General features: G+C 42.5%; 1 long non-coding RNA gene across 1 annotated transcript; it reads right to left on the reverse strand.

Moving 5' to 3' along the window:
- Nucleotides 1–5680: 5680 nt before the first annotated feature.
- LOC116668131 lies at nucleotides 5681–20645 on the reverse strand. Its single transcript, XR_004325205.1, has 2 exons — nucleotides 20369–20645; nucleotides 5681–6685 (listed from the first exon to the last, which is right to left on the reverse strand). It is a non-coding gene; the product is annotated as an uncharacterized LOC116668131 (long non-coding RNA).
- Between the last annotated feature and the right edge of the window lie 231 nt (nucleotides 20646–20876).

Raw genomic sequence — 20876 nt, forward strand, 5'->3', positions numbered from 1 at the left:
AAGAGTTTGTAAATCTATAGCTTCTTCATGGTCTTTCTAACTCTGACCTCTTCATTTCCTCTTTAAAGCATTGAGTTAAAAATTAATTCAGATATTGTTAAGATGCCAGAATGGGGTCAACCCAATCACACTCACTAGTCTGGTTTTTTGGTAGGGAGAACTTATATTTGTCAGACCAGATTTTTTTTTAAATAAGTTTTAAAGTATTGAATGTCTGACCAAGAGCAACCCTGTTTGTCCGACCCAGATAAACCACCACTTAAAATACATGCTGTACATGCGTGCATTTAGGCACACAAACCAACACAGCAGTTTGGATGATCGACTTTCCGAGCCCATGCGGCAGACAGATTTAATTCATGCATGCCAAATTCCTTCACAAATTTTCTCCATCGGTTACTGTCACAGAAAATATGTATCTAAGTCCAGTAGAATTAAGACTTTCTATTTTAATATAAACGTTTGTTAAATAAATCTAGCCTGATTTCTCTGAAGCCCAGATCCCATGCTAATTTGCAAAATTTATCAACCCTATTCTTCAGCTTTCCTGAGGAGTGGATTCTTCAACCTTGCTCACAATTCCCTTCACGTTTCTCACGTGAAATATCAAGCAACCAGCTAAATTACAAAATGAGAATTTGAAAATAAGTAGGCAATCTTGCAAATATGTTCCATTCCCTCTACCCTAGTGCATTCAATGAGATGGTGCTAATGCTGTTTTATTCTCCGTTAGCAAGACCAGTCCTCCATGGGAGGTGAGGGGTGGGCTCATTCCAGAGCCTCCTATAAGAGGACTTCTGAGGCTCGTGAAATGCTCCTTCTAAAAATTAGAAAACAGAGAAAACAAAAGGCTACAATAAGAGTATCCAATGCAAATGGAATTAAACTGTGTAAAGCTCTGGGGAACAAGGAAAATTCAGTTAAGCTTTTGTTTTTCTGTAAATATATCAATCATTCTTTCAATATGTATTGAAAGGCAATGAAGGGTGGGGTTAAAAGATTGGCTTTGGAGTCAGATATATATATGCGATCAAGTCATGGTTCCGCCACTTATTAACTGTGAGATATGGGGTAATTTGCAAGCTTCTCTGAACCTCCGTTTTATCAATTGTAAAGTGAGGATGCTACGGTACCTGCCTCACAGGGATGTGAAGATTAAACCAGATAATGCATACCGGATACTTAGCATTGTCATGACATCCTGTAGTTCATTTGCTTGTGCATACTGAGGGGCTGTGTGCAGGCAAATAATGAACTCAAGTCCTTGGTACTTTCTGGTCAACGCAATAGGAAACTGACAAACTCACACACACACAAATATAGACCTTGTGTTCCCAAAGAAAATGAAAGCAATGTAGAGAGACAAAAAGAGATGGAGTTGGATGAGGCTGTGACTTTATAGGTAGAGTTCAGGGAAAGCATCTCCGATTACATGACATCTGACCTCATGTTTGGGACCTAAAGGAAGTGGGGAGTGAGACCTCCAGACATGTAGCAGTCAGGCAGAGGGTGCCCTGCAAAGGCCCAAAGCTGGAGGACACAGTGGAATTCTGGAAGAACCAGAAGGAGGCCAGTGTGGGCACAGCAGAGGGAGGTCCCAGGAGAGTGGGGGCAAACACACAGTGGTCGCCACAGGTTGTTTGCGAAGAGCTGGAGTTTGATATTGAGTGAGGTAGATGTCACGAGACAGTTCTGAGTGAAAAGGGACATGAACCAACAGATTTTAAAAGGATTACTTGGTCTCTGAGTGAAGAATAACCTGTAGGAAGAAAGCAAGGATGTGGGGAGACCACGTCGGAGGATAGGATTTTGTAATCATTCAAGCAGAAGAAGATGAAGCTTGGGCTAGGGACGGGATGGAGGAGATGATGTGAAATGGTCAGAGTCCGGGTATATTTTGAAGGTAGATCTACAAGGATTTGCTGCTGAGTTTGACTTGTGAGTGATATAAGGGGAGGAGAGAAGTCAGTGATGATGACAAAGCTTTTAGTCTGAGCAGGAAAATCCAGAGCTCCTCACTTAAATGTGGAGCACACCTTGACGGTCAAGTGCTGCTGCAGATGATGCGCTTAGCTCAGTCAACACACTTTTAGTCCTTTCTCTCTTATTCCCTTTGGAGTAGAAACTGAAAAATGAAATACTCCAATTCCCAGCCTCTGTGTGAGAGAGCTCTGGCTAGGATGGGGTAGGTAGATGTGCTTGGCTAAACTCTCTGGAGAAAAAGAAGATACAACAAGACCTAGCCTCCTGAGAAGAAGGCTGTTGTCCTCTTTACTTTTTTATTTTTCCACCTTCTTCCTGGAATCCAGACAGGATCCTTCAGCTGGAGCCTCTGTCTGTGATGACAAAGTCAAATATGCACTGTAAAGATGGTGGGATGATGAGAGAAGGACAGTAGGTTTTTGATGTCATCCAGGAGCACTAGCACCTGCCCTGGACTGGGTGACATAAATGCATCTGTCTATTTAAGCCCACACCCATCAAGCTTTCTATTACTCAGAGAAGAAAGCATTCTTAACTGATACAAATTTGTATTAAGCATCGAAGTGGGGATAATGTATAGGCAGGCTGACTTATAACCTAAAGATCAGAGGAGAGGTTAGGTCTGAAGATACGTACTAGGATACTGGCAGTGTGCAGATGGCGCTCAAGGCTGTGGGGCTGACCGGATGAGCTCCCAGTGGGAGTGAGTGTAGAAGGAAGGGATAAGCTCTGAGGGGTGAGCTTGTAGAACTATATGGTCAATGGTAAGAAAGAGAAGAGGATTAGAAAAGGAGGTGGAGAAGGCAGGGCCAGTGAGAGAGAAGCTCCATCCAATGGTGTCCTGGCAGCCACTTGAAGAATATCCTTCAAGGAGAGGGTACTCGGCTATGTCAGATGTTAACGAGAGAGGAAGGAAAATGCATCAGTGGACTTGGAAACATGGAAGTCACTGGTGACCTTGAAAAGAACATTTTCAATTCAATGTGCCGTAACCACAATTCTTATTACGTACCTACTATGCCATGACTCTGATAGGATTTATGCTTATCAGAAACAGTCCTGTACACTGCCTGTCTTTTCACTAAGGTAAAAAGATAGAGAGCCAACCAACCAAACAAACAAAGGAACGAACAAATAAACAAAAGAACAGTTTTTATTGATTGAACTTCAATACATTAAGAAGGAGATGATTATCTTTTTCTCCAAGAAATGATAATATCTTCACAGTCTTCTTATCTTGTTATGAACATTGTAAGAGAGGCATGGGAGATGAGTGTTAGGAAAAGAATGGAATTCAGAGCAGGAAAACTGACTTCCAGTTCTTCCCCACCACTTCCACTGTGTCGTATCCCGAATGGGTCATAGACCCAACTTGGTCTCATTTCATTCATCTCCAGACTGGACTTAAATTCCCTTCCAATTTTAGTCTTCTATAATTCTAGACTAATTAATGGCTATTTTCAAGTCTGTAGTACCTTGTATGTTGTAGGCATTCAAGAAATGTGTGTTTGATGAAAAGGGAGTCTGTATATTAGGAGACACTGACACAGAGCTAGGTGACCTGCCCAGCTGACAAGCAGGGAAGCCAAGAGCTAGGCATTCCAACTCCAAGGTTAATGATCAATTTTGTCTGCATTCCAAGGTTTAAAATATCAAATCTCTCCATCTATAAAAACACTTCCCTCTTTTTGCACCTTTACAATTATGTGGAAACTAGCCAAATGAAATCGTCAAGTCTCCTTGATTAATTGGTCTGGACTTCAAAGACCAAGAAGTCTGGACACCTCACGTACACTGAGACAACGGATTCGGATGCCACAGCACTATTCTAAAAAGCTCAGAATGTTTCCTTCATTAAGGCAAGAAGTCTCTCAAAGAGTAGAGGAAATATTTGTATTTTTATTTTTGGAAAGTTTATTTGTTTGATTCCTCAAAGTAAAAAAAAAAAAGTCCCAAATTCCCACATAAGCAGAAACATAGTTAAGCTACATGGTCTGTCTTGAGTATGCAAATATCACAGCCCAGTCTTAGTCAGCTGGAAAGATAATGTCATGCAGAAAATTAAGACCATCTGATGAAATCACGTTATGAAATGTGGCTTGAGAGAGCAGCTTTTTGTGTGTTACGATTTGATTTATTTTCACACCAAAACGCAAATGAACAGGCAAGGAGCCTCACTCAATTAGTGGAAAATTTGGAAATTTCAGACAAATTTACAAGGTGTTTACTAAGGAGAAAAGGCGGAGGGCACCTTAAATACTGTCTCCTTGTAACAGCCTTGAGTTTATGTTCTGTGCCCAAGGAACCGAATGCCTCAGCTTTTCATTTAGAGTTTTGAATTTAATCTGATGGCAGTTTGAATATAATAACGATGCATTTATTGTTAATTTCCTTAAAGCCTCACTATCTAACAATGTAGACCATTATCACCCCAAATGCCTTCTGTATTTGTAGGGATTTCCATATTCCTCCGTGCGCAGAAGCTGACTCCAAAGCAAGGCTTAAGAGGAATATATGAGAAGCAAGAATATATTTCCTTAGTAACTAGTTGGTCTTTTTTTTTTTTTCCTCCTCTCTGCAGACCTGTTTTCGAGAAGATGAGAAGGAGACTTGACAGGACTTTATTGGTTCATAAATTAACTTGGTAGATTTACAATCATTACTTGGAATGCCAGGAACTCTTTTTAGGAACTTATTTTCAAGAGGGAGAGAAAAAAAATGTCTGATTCAGAATATGAAATCGGCACTGCGACTGGCTAGAAGAAGGTGGGTTAGCTTGTTTTTCACCTATGGTCCTGATCCCATCAGCCACTGACACAGTTATTTTTGGCCAGAGGAAATATGTAAACAGGGATTCATGATTACGTTTTCTTTCCAGTGTAAGTGAATACACAATAAACCATCCTGAGCCACGTGGATGTTGAGGCGTCGGCCGTCAGACTCGCTGGCTTCTATAAGAGACTGTGATGAACTGGAGAAGGCTGAATGAGCACCAGGCGGGAGTCTAGGATGTCCGCCGCTTTCTGTTCACCTGCAAGTCTAACCCAGGACGGAAGAAAGACAGCCTAACGTCTGTGTGACCTTCTCTTCCCAGCTCCTGCCAAAGATGTAAATAAGCCAACTTTTGGAGATAAGGGGCCCCAGGCTGAGCAGGCCTCTGGGCTTGGAGCTTGTAGGAGACAGATCTTCCTAAGTGCCTAAGTGAAGGAGATGCTCTGTTGACGAGGGGGGAGAGAAATCCCTACCCATGTCTATGGGCTCCAAACTCCCTCTCTGTTTACCCTGTCTTATCCATGCCCAGAAAAGAGCTACCCACGGACCTTCAGCCCTCTCAGAAGAATGGACACAGAAAGATAGATATTTAAATTCAGGGCCTTACACTCCACAGAAAAACACAGGCTACTAACGAAGGGGCTGCCCATTTGGCCAAAGCAAACTTGAGCCCCACATTTTGCCGTGATCCAGGCAAGCAAATCAAAAAAGAAATTTTTTTTTTCAAGTAAGATGGGGCTAATTAGAGGAGGCCGAGAGTAGGGAAAAGAGCTCCTTGTTCAGAAGCATCCACATATTTTTCTGAGATGAAGAGCAAATATTTTGTTTAAATAGCAAGCAATTTTCTATAAAAGTGCTACTGCTTGGAAACGCTTTTTATGATTTATTGCTGCCTTTTAACCTGAAAAAATATTAATAACTGAGAAGCCTTTGTTGGTCTCTTTATTATGCTTAAACCCAAATAGCCATAATATTGTAACTGGTGTGGCCACATTCAATATTTTCCTTTCATGAATGCAGCCTAGGCTTATTAACAGAGACCAGAAAATAAAAATAGAGGCGACCTTCTAGGTGTTAGCTTTGCAGAGAGACACCGGGACAGTAACAAGGCGGAGAAGTTTCAGAAGAAGCTGGAGGGGAGGCCACGCCGAGCATCTCTGCATTTCCCCGCTTTCTCCCAGATAGAGCACTTTCTTGGCGTATGGACTCATGTCATCCTTCAGCTGTTTCTTCTGGCAAAGCCAGAATCCAGAACAGAATCCCAGTGAAAAAGAAACCAATAAATTAGATCCTTGTGAGCAATTTGCCGTTAGTTCTAGTCTCCTTGCCTATTAAGATTCTTTATTTACTTCACCGAGAGATTTCTGCTGACAAGTCCATCCATTTACCACTGGCCTAGATAAAATGATAATAAACAAAATGTCAAAAATGTATTCATGGGACGGCCCCCATTCCCGCCCCCTCCCCTTCTCCTTTCTCATCAAGCTGGTCTATTAAAGAACCATTGGAGCTAAAAAATTTTAAAATGGACACACTGGGGAAGGCTTTCAGTTTAGCTAATTAATTACATTTTACGATGATGTTTATATATTTTATATTTATAATGATGTATACATGCACAAACACACACACACACACACACACACACACACACACATAAAGATCAAACCAAAAGCTGGGACAGTCAGAAAGAGGGCAACTATCTTTCGTTCCCCACTGCTCACGTTCCTGATCTGGTTTGGCTAATAACCATGTCCCCAGGATGGGGAGGCTGAATGGAGTCATATTCGGGGGGGAAAGGAAATTCTCCATTTTATGCTTGTGGATGGTTCCCAGAGGAATCTTTTGTTTCAAAGTTATCTTTCGAGTCCTTTGGGTGAAAGGCAAGCGCTGAGCAGTTCCATCTTGCACATAACTCCACTGGAGACACCTAAAATACAAAACAGAGATCCCCTGAGGGCACCATTATACATTTATTATAAAGCAAAGATTAAAACAATTTTATGGAAATTAAAGATAATATGGAACATTTGTCTCTCTCTCAGTCAAGGAGTAACACGAAGCAGTTCAACAAACAGCTCCAGGCAGTTCCACGCGGGATGATGGAAAGGCCGGGACCGAGGGGACACACAGGGCGGCTGCAGACAGAGCTGGGTGTGGGTGTGGGTTTTGTACCAGGGCATCTTGCTGGTGCTTGGCAACTGTGCGTGGGTGAAAAATGACATGCTTGCAACATCAGAACAATGGGCCGGTCCAAGGGTACTTGGGTGGTTTGCGCTCCTGAAATCTGTCTCCGCAGGACAGGATGCAGACAGCGGGGTGGGGACCAGGAGGGGTGCTCAAGAGAGCTTTTTATGTTTCATCTGTTTTGGGAGTGTGTGTGTGTGTGTGTGTGTGGTTGGTTCTGTTTCTACTTGATTCACATGCTCCCTGAAAAAAGAATGTACAAAAGCACTGAAAATTTGCCAAAACTCCAACCTGGTAGCATTTCCATTTTATATGCAATAGAATCCTCTTACCCCCCCACCCCCCAAAAAAAAGTAGTTGTCAAAGGAGAGAAAAACATCTGTGTCAAACAAGAGGTGCACTCTGCTTCGTCTGCACACGGGGGTCTGATCTGGCCTCCAGCACACTGAATTTACGGCAAGAGGAGGGCTTTTAAATTGACTTTGTTTTATTTTGATCCTCTGTCTGGGTATTTCTTTCATACCTCCCAGGCAGTGGCTCTCATGGGTAAGCTTCTATTTTTGTTAATAAAAAAATGCAATTGGTGCTAATCTAGGCTTCCATCACGATCGTTGAAGCTTTCCAATGTTAACAGCCACTCCCCAGAAAAGTCTCATCAGGAAGAGTTCAGACGGCGTGGTTGTGCCGGCAAGGCAGTGAGCTGTGTTCAGAAACATCTGCTTTCTTTTCCCTGGTCCATTGCTGGATAACTATGTGACATTTATAAGTTAATTGTTTTCTTTCAGTCTTGATTTCTTCAGCTGGAAAAGGCTCCCCTTTCGTTACTTATTTAACGTGGGTCTTGGGATGGCGATGATTTATAGAGTGAGCTGTTTTCAGATATCGGGCTCTCGATCTGACTGACCTGGACGGGACTCTCCTCATTACTCACCAGCTCTATGACTCAGGGGACGTCCCCAACCCTAACTCATGTGTATGTATATATTTTCGTTATTGGGAAGATTAACTGAGATAATATATGTAAAGGATGTTGAGACTGGCACATAGCACTCAATAAACTGGCCAGATTTTATAAATAATAATAATAGCTAACGGTACTTAGGCCTCCACACAAATAATTAACTAAAGAGGAAGCATTATCATACAATTATTATTCATAAATAGTAACAGCAACATTTATATACAGATTTTTATGAGCTGCGCACAGCAATGAATTTTAATGCCCGATCACAAGCACCAGACTTCACCTTTCATTTTCAACTATATGACTTTTTCATATAGTGGCATAATATAGTACAGACACTCGAAACACCTCCAGTTTTAATTCCTTCCTCCCCCACCGCCTCCTGCTTTGTGCTCTCTAATGAAAAGGAAAGGCTAAGGGCAATCTGTTCGAGGCTGCAGCTTAGCCGACAGACCCGGCCAGCGGATGGCGCAGGGCTGAGAGACTGATGTGAACAGGAACGGAGACGCGGAGAAACTTATGAAATACACAGAAGGTGTCTGCACTTTCGTATTAAAAATACACTGGGGGGAAAAAACTCAGCACCAAAAATAGCAGAAAAAATATTTTCGAGCACTTTTGATTTAGCTTCCTTTTACCTTTCCAATAGGGAATATTTTTTCCACAAATGGATGGATGTGTTTAGTACAATAAATACAAAAGCCCTCTTGTTAGAATTCATTAGAAAAATAAATGTAAAAGAGAGCTCCTTTATAATCACAAAAAGACACGGAAACCAGGGGGTCCCTGGGTAATGACACACGTCAAGGGACGTTGAAGGGACAGGGCCTTCATTTTTACCTCTCAGCATCCACCCTGGAGGGGCATTGCTTAATTATAGTTTTTTTGAATGTTTGGGCAATAAAGGAATCAGAATTTATCTTCAAACACGTACTGATGTGCACCCCAGCAAGAGGGATGTTTCTCATCTCTTAATGAGGTGAAGACGCATGCCTTTCAAGGGATCACAAATAAATCCTTGGGTGTTTTTTTGCCTTTTAAATATTTTGAATATACGAATGCATCAGGATTTGGGGATTGGGTAACTGCTGTCTCCACACAGAAATCTGCAAAATTTTTCATTACTTTTTTATTAGTTGGCAGCAAATACTCTAACTGTGAACTTTTATGAAGCCATAAACATAAAGGACCTTCTGATACTGGTATGATGATAATTCTAAATTTCCTCTTTGCAGCTGTGCGTGATCCCTCTATTTGGTACAATCTATTTTTTTGTGACTTAACAGAAGAAAGTTGGCTCACTACCGCATTGCCTTCAAGCACTTTCTCGGGAAGCTCTTGAATTAAATCCACATGGAAACCCAATTCCCCTCTCCACCTTTCCCTGAAGGTGGTTATAAAATGCCAGTAGAGAGCAAAGCTGTTTGTTTTACTTAGGGTTGGATTCTGTTAGTAAATGAGTTTCTGGTGGGCTTATGTGCAAACCACATCTTTCAATCAGCTTCTTTACATCACTAAGTGTGTATTACATTGTGCCATAAATATTAATTTAAAATTCGGAAGCTCGGATTTCACCTAGATCCAAGTGACTGAGCAGAGAGACAAACTGTTGAACAAGTTCTAGATTCATCTTCTAGCCCCATGAGCAAAACATTGCCCAACTGTGGTGTGTGGATGGCCAGAAAGACAACCCTGCTGCCTCCCCAGGGGGCAGGTTCCCACATGGCAGAGATCGGCAGGCCACAACAGCTTGGAGATCTCTGTGAAGGGAATGTGGCAATCCTGGTAGGACAGACGGCTCTCCTCCTGGAATCTGGGAGATGGTACTGTGCTTAGGCAGGCCTTGGCTGCCCAGCCATGTCTGATGCTTCAGGGGTTGGGATCGTTTTCAAAAATGATGGCAGAAGACAGTCACCTGGGAGATGCCAGAGAAAGAGGATATTGGGAGGCAGACAAATCTGAGATAAAGTGGTTTGTCTGTGCAAGGCACTAGGGGTTTCTCTTCTGAAACCAAGCTGTGTTTCCAGGGTCTAATAGGCAAGAGATGCCCACTGGACCCTCAGTCCCTGGGTCCGGCTCTCTCTAGCTCTGCCCTTTGAAGGGCATTGCCTAAGGCACCACAGACAGCAAGCAGCTGCTAAGAGAGCACGTGCTGGTAAAGCATGAAGACGACAACTTCGGTTGCACCTTCCTTTTCATGTGACTTGGTTTGATTCTGGGGCTCTCTTATCTTTCCCTTCACTAAATTCAAGGTAGCTGACGTAGCAGGGCAGTGGCATCAGCAGAAATTGCAGGATGAATGTTAAAAACCACCTACTCTCCTTCCTTGTTTTTCATTTTCCTACAGACCCGACCTAGTCCTCCTACACAAAGCTGTAGAGGTCTACCATTTGTTTCAGGGCTTTGAGGAATCAATGTGCACATTCTTTCACTAAAGAGAGATAGCATACCCTTTGATACCTGTATTTCTGTTCTGCATAAGTTTAAAACTTCTTGAGGCTAGAATATGGTGTTAAATGGTTTTCCATCTTTTCTTTTGGGAAAACCATTTAATTTTGTTACGAAGTCTCATGATTCTCCACATATGTGTTTTAAAATTTGTGTTATTAGTCCCAGTCGCCTTTCTAGACCTTTGAAGATACACTGAAACATAATAAATGTGTCTGTGTGAAATATACTACTACTTGAGATAACCTGTGGTTTCAGCATCCCTCACCTCTGCCATTAACTCTGCTGTCTCCCAGGGGCCCGGAGCCCACGTATTGGCAGCCACCGAACTCCCTGAAAGGAGGTAGCTGCCGGAAAGCATCTGTCTTTAGTACAACGATATTAACTGAATGGATCTTTTGGTATCTTCTGGGATCTACCCGCTAGCATCATCCTATTTCCTCGGTGCTTAAAAACAGAGCCTGCTAGTATTAGAAGATAAACCCCAGATGACAAAAAGAATGTGCAGCAGATAAGCGTGTCTCCCAACCGTGTGGATCACCCCACCATCTTTGTACCATTAGCTTGGAGATTCGTTTTCCACATTAATGCTATGCTTACACGCAGAGAAAAAAAAAAGGTGGGGGGGTTAAAAAAAGAAGAAAAAGGAGGACCAGGGTCAATATTCTGAGAAATAATGTGAAAAAGGTTACGCCTGGTGGTCAAATTCTATCTATGCCAAGGGCCAGGGTTTACGTTTAAATGATGTTGGATGAAGCATTTGACTCAAACCTGAAGAATCTATAAACGTAGTGGAAAAGGAGTAAAAGGTAGTGGTTAAGAGAATGGGCTTTGGAGTCATATCTGGGCTTAAGTAAATATTTCAGTACTTAACCAGCTATATGTGGGCAAGCAACTCAAACTCTCTCCAAATCTCGGTTTTATCAGCCCTAAAGGAACAATAATATTTATAGTTATAAGTCAGTGATTATTAAATAATAAAATTATGTAGAGACTTAGCACAACTGATGGTACATTACAGCACTTAAAATTTGTAGTAACAGTTGCAAGTACCTTGCGACATGCTAGAAGAAAGAGTTTTCAGGGAATAATATTTAGAGTTTAATCCCTTTTGGGTATTTCTTCTTAAAATCAGCTGGCTCCATCTTCACAGTGTAGGGTTTCCAGCACAGGTCAGGACTAAGTGCTCACATGTGCGTTGAGGACATAGGGACAAATAGGGGCACTGCAGGACTGTGACTGATTTGGCAAATGTGGCTGTAACCGAGGGAGCAGGGAGAGTGGTGGAAGATGGAAGGAAAAGGAAAAAAAAAAAAAAAAGAGAGAGAGAGAGAGAGAGAAAATGAAAGCAAAAGAACATTGGCAAACAACTGAAAGATATTTAGGGAGCTAGGTGACTATTTCAAATCTCTCCAGCAGGCCATTAAGCTGAACAGACCCCTGCATCTGACAATCTGCAGCTGTGTTAAGATCAGCAGTGGCCCTTGTATCGATCTGTCATCCGGAGCTGGATTAGAGAGGGTGTGCCTTCACGTTTGGACTTCAGCTTTTATGGTCCTCAGATACTATCACTTACTAAAAATGATACCACTGCTAATGGAAATAATAATGAAAATTAGTATTGGGTTCTTGCCATGTGACAGGCTTGCAGACACGTATAAGTTCATTTAAGCTTCATGACACCTTTATGAAGCAGGTAATACTTTATTATTGCCATTTTACAGAGGAGAAGACTGGCTCAGGAAGGTTGTGTGATTTGTTCATGGTAATGCAGGGAGTAAATGGCAGAGCCTTGGCAAATCCAGATCTTCCTCACTCTTAAACCTGAATCTTTAATAGGGTTGCCATATATGGGTGCATAGGATGTGCACTGCACAATTCCTGGTGTTGGCTTTCATTCAGAATATGATGTGAATGCGGCAGCTCTGGCACTGGGCAATGCAGAGGCCCCGGTTCTTCATCTTTACTCTGTGACTCAAATTGAATGCCCCAACCTGTCCCCTAAATAGGAAAGTAAAGCCTTACATCTTAACTTAATGTCTTCAATCAGAAGAGTGTTCCTTGAGCTCTAACTTTGTCTGTGGAGATTTCACAAAACAGCCATTCCTGCCTGTAAACTATGTTTCAAATGTGAGCAACAGTTAAAGAGGTCAAAATTCCTACCAGTGATCCCAGTCTAAGTAAATTCATATTAATTGAGTATCTTTACATGATTTCTAGACTTTGAGTCTAAATCAGAATCAATTCTGATGTCTGAACTCCTGTGTTAATTTAAGGGGGAGGGAAAAGATCTTTTTAAAACAACCCTTAACACTGAGGATCACCATCACTAAACTGACTGTATAATCTTTGTCCAAACTGCTGTGATCTGTGAAAACCAATAATAGCATTCAATGTTGGTCGTCCATCCAGGTAAATGAAACCTTGCTTTGGTCTTCTAAATCCTGAGAGTAGGATGGTTTGTTGCACATGGCATCCCAGGTTCAGATTTCAAGGGTCTGACTGAAGTCTAGAAACATCATTAAATATTTTTTAATTGTTATGCAGCCAAAGCTAAAGGCAAGTAGAAGCTAGAGGCTGCAATGGCAGAGTCACCGTACGGACAGTTGGACAGGAGAAATGAACCATCAGCTGTTTCCCTAGGAGACTGGAAGAATCGGGAAGAGAATCAACCTCCTAGCTGGCCGGCTCCATCCTCATCACGGCAACTACTCTGTTTAGGGTTATTGTCTGTATTTGCCTCGACAACAGTCACTTGCAGAAGCGACCCAAGCTTTTTTGGCTTATTACACCCTGCTAGCAGTAAGCTCTCTTCCAGCTCCTTCCCTGCATTGGCTTCTGCGATGGCTTCCTCTTCCTTCCTCTTATCCCGTGTTTGATTTGTCCTTTTCTCTGTTACGGCTCACATGTCCTTTCTTTACACATATGTGTCATCTGCTTCTCAAACTCCACAGTATTCCCTTCCTCCAAAAATTTTGGAGAGTATTATTTTCCCATTAGAGTAGAACACCAGGACTCTGAGAACGGGTTAGCATTCCAAGAGTCCATAAACAGCCCGAGTGATGGCTTAGTTTTAAATGACCTTCACACATCGTTTTAGCAAACGGAGATGCAATAAATGGTTCCAACAGGTGTATGATTATAAAAAGAATGTCACATTTTTGTGGAAATTAATACTGGAATATAAGTTCTACCATTACTGCTTAGCAGCAAATGGCTTTAAGTGGTATAACCATATAGCAAGCTCGGGGAGCCAATTAATCCATTAGAGGAAAATTCCATTTATTTAAAAAAAATACAGTGACTTTAGCTTTAAAGAGGAGCTGCAGACAACAATTTTAAATGGAGTTCTTCTGAGCAAGTTACATACTGTTTTGTGGATAATTTAAAACCCAGCTATGAAAGGCAAAGAAGGATATCAAGAAGATACAATTGCTATTTTTAACAAAAAGTGCTTTTCGGTGGGGGGAGGTATACTAAAACTTTATATCTCTGACACTAATTATTTTGGCATTTAATTGGCAGTCACAATTGGACAAAAAGTGGAAGTACGTAAGTATAAAACATATTCTTGGCTTCATTTCTTCATCCCTACACGTTTCAGGGTTTTATTTATGGCTAAATTAAAGCTGGATGTCAAATCTGGGCCCCTCAGAACAAAATCTTAATAATTAACTGGCAAAACTGAACATGATCGCTTCTGACACACCTACACTGGTAATTATTGCTTTGAGGCCATTTACTAATGAAATTAATGTATTCATTGCCCTAACAAATTAGCATAACTCATACATAATGCCCCACATTTCAAGACTCGCAGGAAAAACAACACTTAATACTGCAGGACGAAATGGCAAGGGCATTACGTAGAGACAGAATTCACTGAATTACTACATGTTAAAAACCACAATAGCTAAGCGTTCGTTACCATGCAAAGTGTAAACACAGTGTGGGTATTAGAGCCATTAATAGCGTAGTCAAGAGTGTACAATTGATGATTATCTTTGCACTTCAAATAAGCAGATATTACAATAGCAGTAACCATGGAATCTAATTAACTGGCTACTTTTAGAGCCACCAAGTATGAAAAGAATGCTCGGCAGACAGCCTCTCCTTCCCCGGCACGCTGATAAAGAATATTGTTCAGCTGTTGCCAATTCTCCACATTTCTTACTAAATGAACTTGATGGCACACTTATTAAATCCTGACCTCCCGCGCCAGCAGAAAGAGGGTTAAAAAACAGAAGGAAAACAGCTTCAGTATGCACATGTCATCCTTAAGTGGAGAAAATGTGAAAATCTTTGTGGTATAAACGCAATGCTTTAGTATAAGAGAGGGTCTGAGTCTCCTTCTCCACGTACTTTTCACTTCAAATTACAAAGAGAGAACTTAAATTCGGTGGGGTAGTTAGAAGAAAAAGGAAAAAAAGACACTGAACTGTTTCCTATTTTTTTCTTTTGACAATTTGTAACCTAAAGACATCTCCCCAAGTACAGTCATAGTGACAGGAGGTGGTGGAGGTTCATAACCCCTGCCCTAGACCCCCTTTAAGGGAATCGTACCCTGAAATGATCACATTCTCAGTTAGGATGTGCTGAACACAGGTGTGCCATGCACTCACACACACACACACACACGGACTGAAAGCAGTCAGCAGTAGTTAGTGAAAAGTTGAGGTTTGGGTCTGACTCACACTTGATGTGACAACGATGTTCATTACAAAAAGAACTGCATTCACAGAACCCCTCAATTCACAAGAGTTAACCTCTATTCAAGACCTAGAAATACGTACATCATCAAAATTCAGGCCATAATAACTGAGAGAACACATAGAATTGATTACAATGGAAGGCTTAAATCTTCAAGGATGGAAGTAAACTTGGAGATCATGTAGCTCAACTCTCCGACTGTATATAGTGAGACAAACATTTCGAGTGTTTAAGCAACTTGTCCAAGGTCAGTAGGGATAGTCAGCTGAAGTTGGGGTTTTCTGACTTCAGTTCCAGAGCTCCTTTCATGACACTGATGAGAGAGTTAATGTATGAGTCCTCAGGAAAGAAATTGTAAGTATCCACTTGCTTTATTTAAAAGGAAAGAAATAACCAGTAAGTGTGTCTTAGAATCAGGGACTTGTAGAGTTTCATTAAAGCATCCTAGAAATATATTTTCAAATAACTTTAATCCTGAAAAGCCACAAATCCTGAAACATATGCGAGCATTTCAGCCATAGGGAATCCACTGCTTAAAAATCCACAGCCCAACCCTGACTTCTGTGCCTCCTCATGTCATTCCAGAGGGGCCTCAGTTCCTTCTTTTATCAAATACATGCAGAGCATTGATGTCAAAGCAAAACAGTTGAGAAAAGGGAAAATTCCTGTTTGGTCAACTGTTAACTACGTCTATCACAGTGCAAAAGAGGAATTTCAATTAAATTGACTTAAATAGAATCTGTGCATACACATGGACAAATACTCATATACATGTATTTATCTTGGTTTTTGCATTGCAGAGACCAAGCCTTAAGGTTGCTGACAAACAGACTCACGTGAAAATGGAATCAAACAGGAATAGAATGACAGCTCAAGGATGGAGGGCACTGTATTTCCGTCAGATGTGCCACACGGCTGTCGTTTGGTCTGTGGACTGGTTTCCGTTTAATGTACACATGAGAGGTCTTGTGCTCTGACAATTTCCACAGCTCTCTCTGAGCCTGGTTCTGATTGAGCACAGTGTGTCTACGCCTACTGCCTTCACCTTGGATTCCTTTTTTCTTCCCTCCCTTCCTCCCTTTGTTTGAAATTATTTCCAGAACCTTCCATACCTCACTAAATGTTCTACACAAATGGCCAGATGGGTGGCCGATGGTGGTAAAAACTCCAGCTCCTTGCCCTGCACCCATGACCCCTTCTCTCCCTCATGTGTGGCACACATTGATGAGATGGAGATCGTGGGACGTTTGGAGATGGGCAATACGTAACTCTGTGTTCTCTCTGTCCCCTGCCGAGGCCAAGAGGAAAGAGAATTAATAAGGCAACACGACGGACACCGGTAGGCACACTTAGCTGTGCATCGAGGTTCCTGAGTGGTCAAGAGCATTTACGGGAGACAAGTGAGGATGGACATACAAACTGGAGTGAAACAAACACGCTTTTTTATGTATAGAAAATGGATTCAAATCAGATGTTGGCTAAAGCTCAGTTCTAAAAACATTTCGATACCCTAAGAATATTTTGAGTTCAATTTAGAAAACATAGATTTGATACTAGTTTTAACTTATAACCAATGCTACTATTAATTTAAAAAAAACAACAGTATGAAAGCTACCAGAGCATTGAGTGATATGTGCTGAGCAATGTGTGCTAAGAATTGTACACACAGCATCACACACAGTCTTCCATGGAACACTGCAAGGTGGGGTTCATTTTTAGTATGACAGGTACCCCCCTGATTGTGAAAGTTTGCTTTAAGCCACTTCACTTCTATGGAAGGCCTACATTGGTACCTGCTTTCACCAACTGATTCTGAAGAGGATTTTTGCTTTTATGAAAACAGGAGAAAAAAACGAAAATAGTGTTCAGCGTCGGGTTTGCGTCGAGCCGGGATACAGGCAGCACGCGCCCTGAGTAGCGGGAACGGCGCCCCAAGCTCCTCCCCCAGGAAGGACCCTCAGCGTCTCACCGTCAAGCCGCACGGCTCTGAGCTGCACCCATGAGCACCTGCGCTTTGCCTGCACTTGTTTTGTGTATCCTTTCGAGATGTGTCCTAAGGTAATCGCTTCTTCGCTTTACAGTATTTCAGTCTATGGAAGGTTTCCCAGGGACTCTGTGAAATACACTTCCAAATAGTGGGGAAACTGCAACCCTCTGAGGGTCAGAGAGATTTAGTAATTAATACTAATAACAATATAAGGAATAATAATAAGATGAGGAATACTTAACACTTATTACATGCTTTCTACATGACAAGTCCTACTCTACATGTTTACACTTAATCCTATGTAATCTTCACAACAACCCACTCAAGTAGGTACTATTGTCCCCATTTATAGAGAAGGAAATTGAAGAACAGAATGGCTAAGTAATGAGTTAAAGGATACACATCTGGTAAGTGGTGACGCCAAGTGAACCCTGTTAGGCTGACTCTAGTTCACACGCTATCCATAAAATTCACTTCCCCAAAATAGATTGCTCAGATAACACACAGCCAAGCCAAGACTTGCAGTCAGATCTGTCAGAATGCCCCGTCCCCTTCTTTGCTGTCTGTTTGCACACCGAGTCTGTTCCGCCTCAAAGCCTTAGCTCTTGGTTTTCCCTCTACCTAGAGCTCTGTTCCCCGAATCTCCCCAAGGCTGACCCCTCATTTTGCAGTCCTGCCCCTCCTCAGAGAGGCCTCCTTGGAACACCTGATCTCAGGATGTTGCCCAGACAGTCACGGTCTCACCAACTTGTCTCCTTGGTGGCATTTGTCATTGTACGTGTCTAAGTGCATGCATACGTAGACCTGGGTATGTCATTGCATTTTACTTGTTTGCTGATGATTTATTCTCTGACTCTGCAGTTCTAAGCTCGTGCAGGCAAGAACCGTGACCATTTTCTTTATCTGTGCACAGCAGGACCTCTCTTACAGCTTTGCAGAGAGCAGGTGCTCGAAAGCACTTGTTGAGTGAAAGAAGAATGGATACACCTAGCCTCAGTGTTACAACCACGACTCTCACTGCTTCCCTGTGGGACTGCTTGTAATATTTTAGATGATGGCATAGATGTAAAAAAAAAAAAAGAAAAAAAAGCTCTCAAACTGTTTGCTTCCGTGTCGAGCAAGTTTTACTTTAAGCATCATGGTTTTTTTGGTTCAAGGTTCTGTTATCAAAAGCTTTATGGGGAGAAAGCTGCTAAAGACACAACATTGAACCCTACTCTTAAAAGCATTCTTGCTGATTTTTTTTTTCTTCTAAGTGGCTTTTCTGCCTACTGACACTTTCAAAAGTTTGCATTTTAATTGGGATTTTTATTTTGCCATAGGCTAATAGCACAATGGTGCCGGGGCCACAGCTGCAGTGTTGACCATCAGAAGGAGCAGCTGTCACTTAGAAAGTCATTAAAGAGAAATCTGAAGTTGGTCATCTTTTCCTTCATGTCCCGTGACAATGAAATACTCTTTCATTAAAAATATATATGTCTCAGTGCTCTCTTCAGAGTTTATGTGTCTGTACCACATTGAGAGCAAAATAGCTTCAGCTTGCATGTGGGTCTGGATAGGTGTGGAGGTGAAAACCAAAGGAGAGTTTCTTTGGTGTGGTTCTAATTTGGAGCAGTAGCGGTGGGTGGAGGACGGGGTGGCAGGGGAGATGCCTATGGCTGGAAGTCTCTTCTTAAATCACATGTGAACTTAAACTGTCTGGTCTGCATAGATGGGCACAGGAAAGAAGAGGGGAAGTGGTGGTAAGTTAGCAAAGGTACTTTTGTTGTAAAAAAGAATAAAATAAATTAGACACCAACAAAAATATCATTATATAGGAAATAAAGTCTGGGAGCTTTTTTTTTTAATCTCAGGAATGGCCCTCCAAACCCTCACTATTACTTATTAAGTACTTACTGCATGCCAGCCACTACTAGGTATTATTAGACATAACTTGCTAAATCCTTAAGTCAAGTAATTCTTATGACCTGCATTTTTATTGATGAGGAAATTGAAGCATGAAGGATTAAGTAACTAACTTGCCCAGGGCCACCCCGTAATTAAATGCCAGATCCCGGATTTAAACTCCAGTCTGACTACTGCCAAAATCCTTGACTCCTCGGATCCCACGTTCTTTCTGGAAGAAATTTTCCCACAGGATCTCAGGCAGGGTGAGTTCTTTAATTAAGCAAGTTCTCCATTTTGAGAGCTGGGTGAAGGCTGGCAGAAGAATGAGCCGTGTCCTTTCAGTCAAACATGGTTATCCGCAGCCCAGATAGATTTGGACAAAGAGAGGTAGAGAGTGATTTGTGTGTGTGTGCGCGCGCGTCTAAAAATGGTCTATAAAATCACACTAAGAGGGAAACAGAGATTTGAAAGAGGAACATATTTTTATATGTTCCATAACATAGCACAGAAATTGAGGGGAGAAAAAGCCACTCCTAGTGAGCCAAGAATTGAGACGATGGAGTTAAGGAGGGAACCCAGTCAAGTTCCATAAACACAAGTTATTGCTGAATCTACTCTGGTTCAAATAATGACTTCGAAACATAACACCAAAGAGTTGCAGCCTCATGTGATACAATCACCCTACAATGTGGCGGTGGTCCTGTCCTAGGGCCCTATCCTGATAAAGGGCGAGGACTTCTGCCCATCAAGGCATAATGCGCGGACACACAGGCTCATCCACCACGCTCTCATGTCTCATCTCTTAGGACCACGTGATAACAAAGTCAAAAACTTGCTATGGTCAAGACTACGATCCAGGGTACGGAGTTCTGACCGCAAGGCTCTGGGAGGGCTGATCCCAGAGACGAATTCCCGGGTGGCCTCTGCGTCTTAGGTCCTTAAAACCCTGTCTGTGTAGGCGTGCCTGGCTGAAGGAGGCTAAGAACGCAGGGAGGCACAATTCGGGAGCACCCTGAGCTCGTCCCCACTCTGCCGAACGGCGAGGCACGCTGGGCTTCGTGGGAATTCTCTAAGCCTCACGTGAGGCCAGGAGTGAGGCCGCCCCGCCTGTGTCCAGGGGGCGCTCTTGGACCTGTGGGTCTGAGATTCTTAGCACAGCAGCAACTAAAAATCCCGCCCTCTAAGGGACTCCATGGTCTGGTCATTTTTTTATTTTTAACTTTATACGGAGGTCCTGGGGACTGAACCCAGGACCTTGCGCACACTAAGCCTACACTCTACCACTGAGCGCTATCCCCCAAGCCCCTCAAAGTATGCTCTTGTCGGCCGGAGCTTTAAGGAATGCCACATTGTGGGGGTCAAGTGCTAAGAACCCAGGGACTGGGAAAAAAAAAAAAAAAAACCCGAGGTTGGTCAAACTGACGAGAAACCTTATTAAGAGGCAATCCATCTTCCTCTGGCGACGTGCCGGCAGGAGTCCAGGGCCGCGGCGCCCGGTCGCTCGGAGGGGTTAGGGCTGGGACCGCCAGCGCGGGCAGCCAGGCCACCTCCCCTCGCCGCTGAAGGGCGAGCCGCCTCTGCAGGAGGAACTCTGGGTGACCTCCAGGAAGCGACGCATGCGGCCTGGCCTCGGACGCCCGTGAGAACGTTCTCTGTTATGTTTATAAACTTTACAGAGTTATGCTCGCAGTTACATAACCCCTGTGTGGTGCCACAGTTAATGAAGTGCTGGAAGTTAGAAAAATAGCCAAGATGTTGTTTCGCCCGCGCTCGGCTTTACAATGTAAGGGTTAAACTCGGTGCTAATTTGCTGATGTGACACAGGATGTGATCTCTCTAGCACCAGCCACGGGGTCGAGTCAATCTTCTATTTCAGGAAACTCACAGCAATCGAATTAATATACAACCATATTAAAGACATGGCAAAAGAGGAACGCT

The sequence above is a fragment of the Camelus ferus genome, chromosome 13 (assembly GCF_009834535.1).
Source record: "Camelus ferus isolate YT-003-E chromosome 13, BCGSAC_Cfer_1.0, whole genome shotgun sequence".
Taxonomy (NCBI): Eukaryota; Metazoa; Chordata; class Mammalia; order Artiodactyla; family Camelidae; genus Camelus; species Camelus ferus.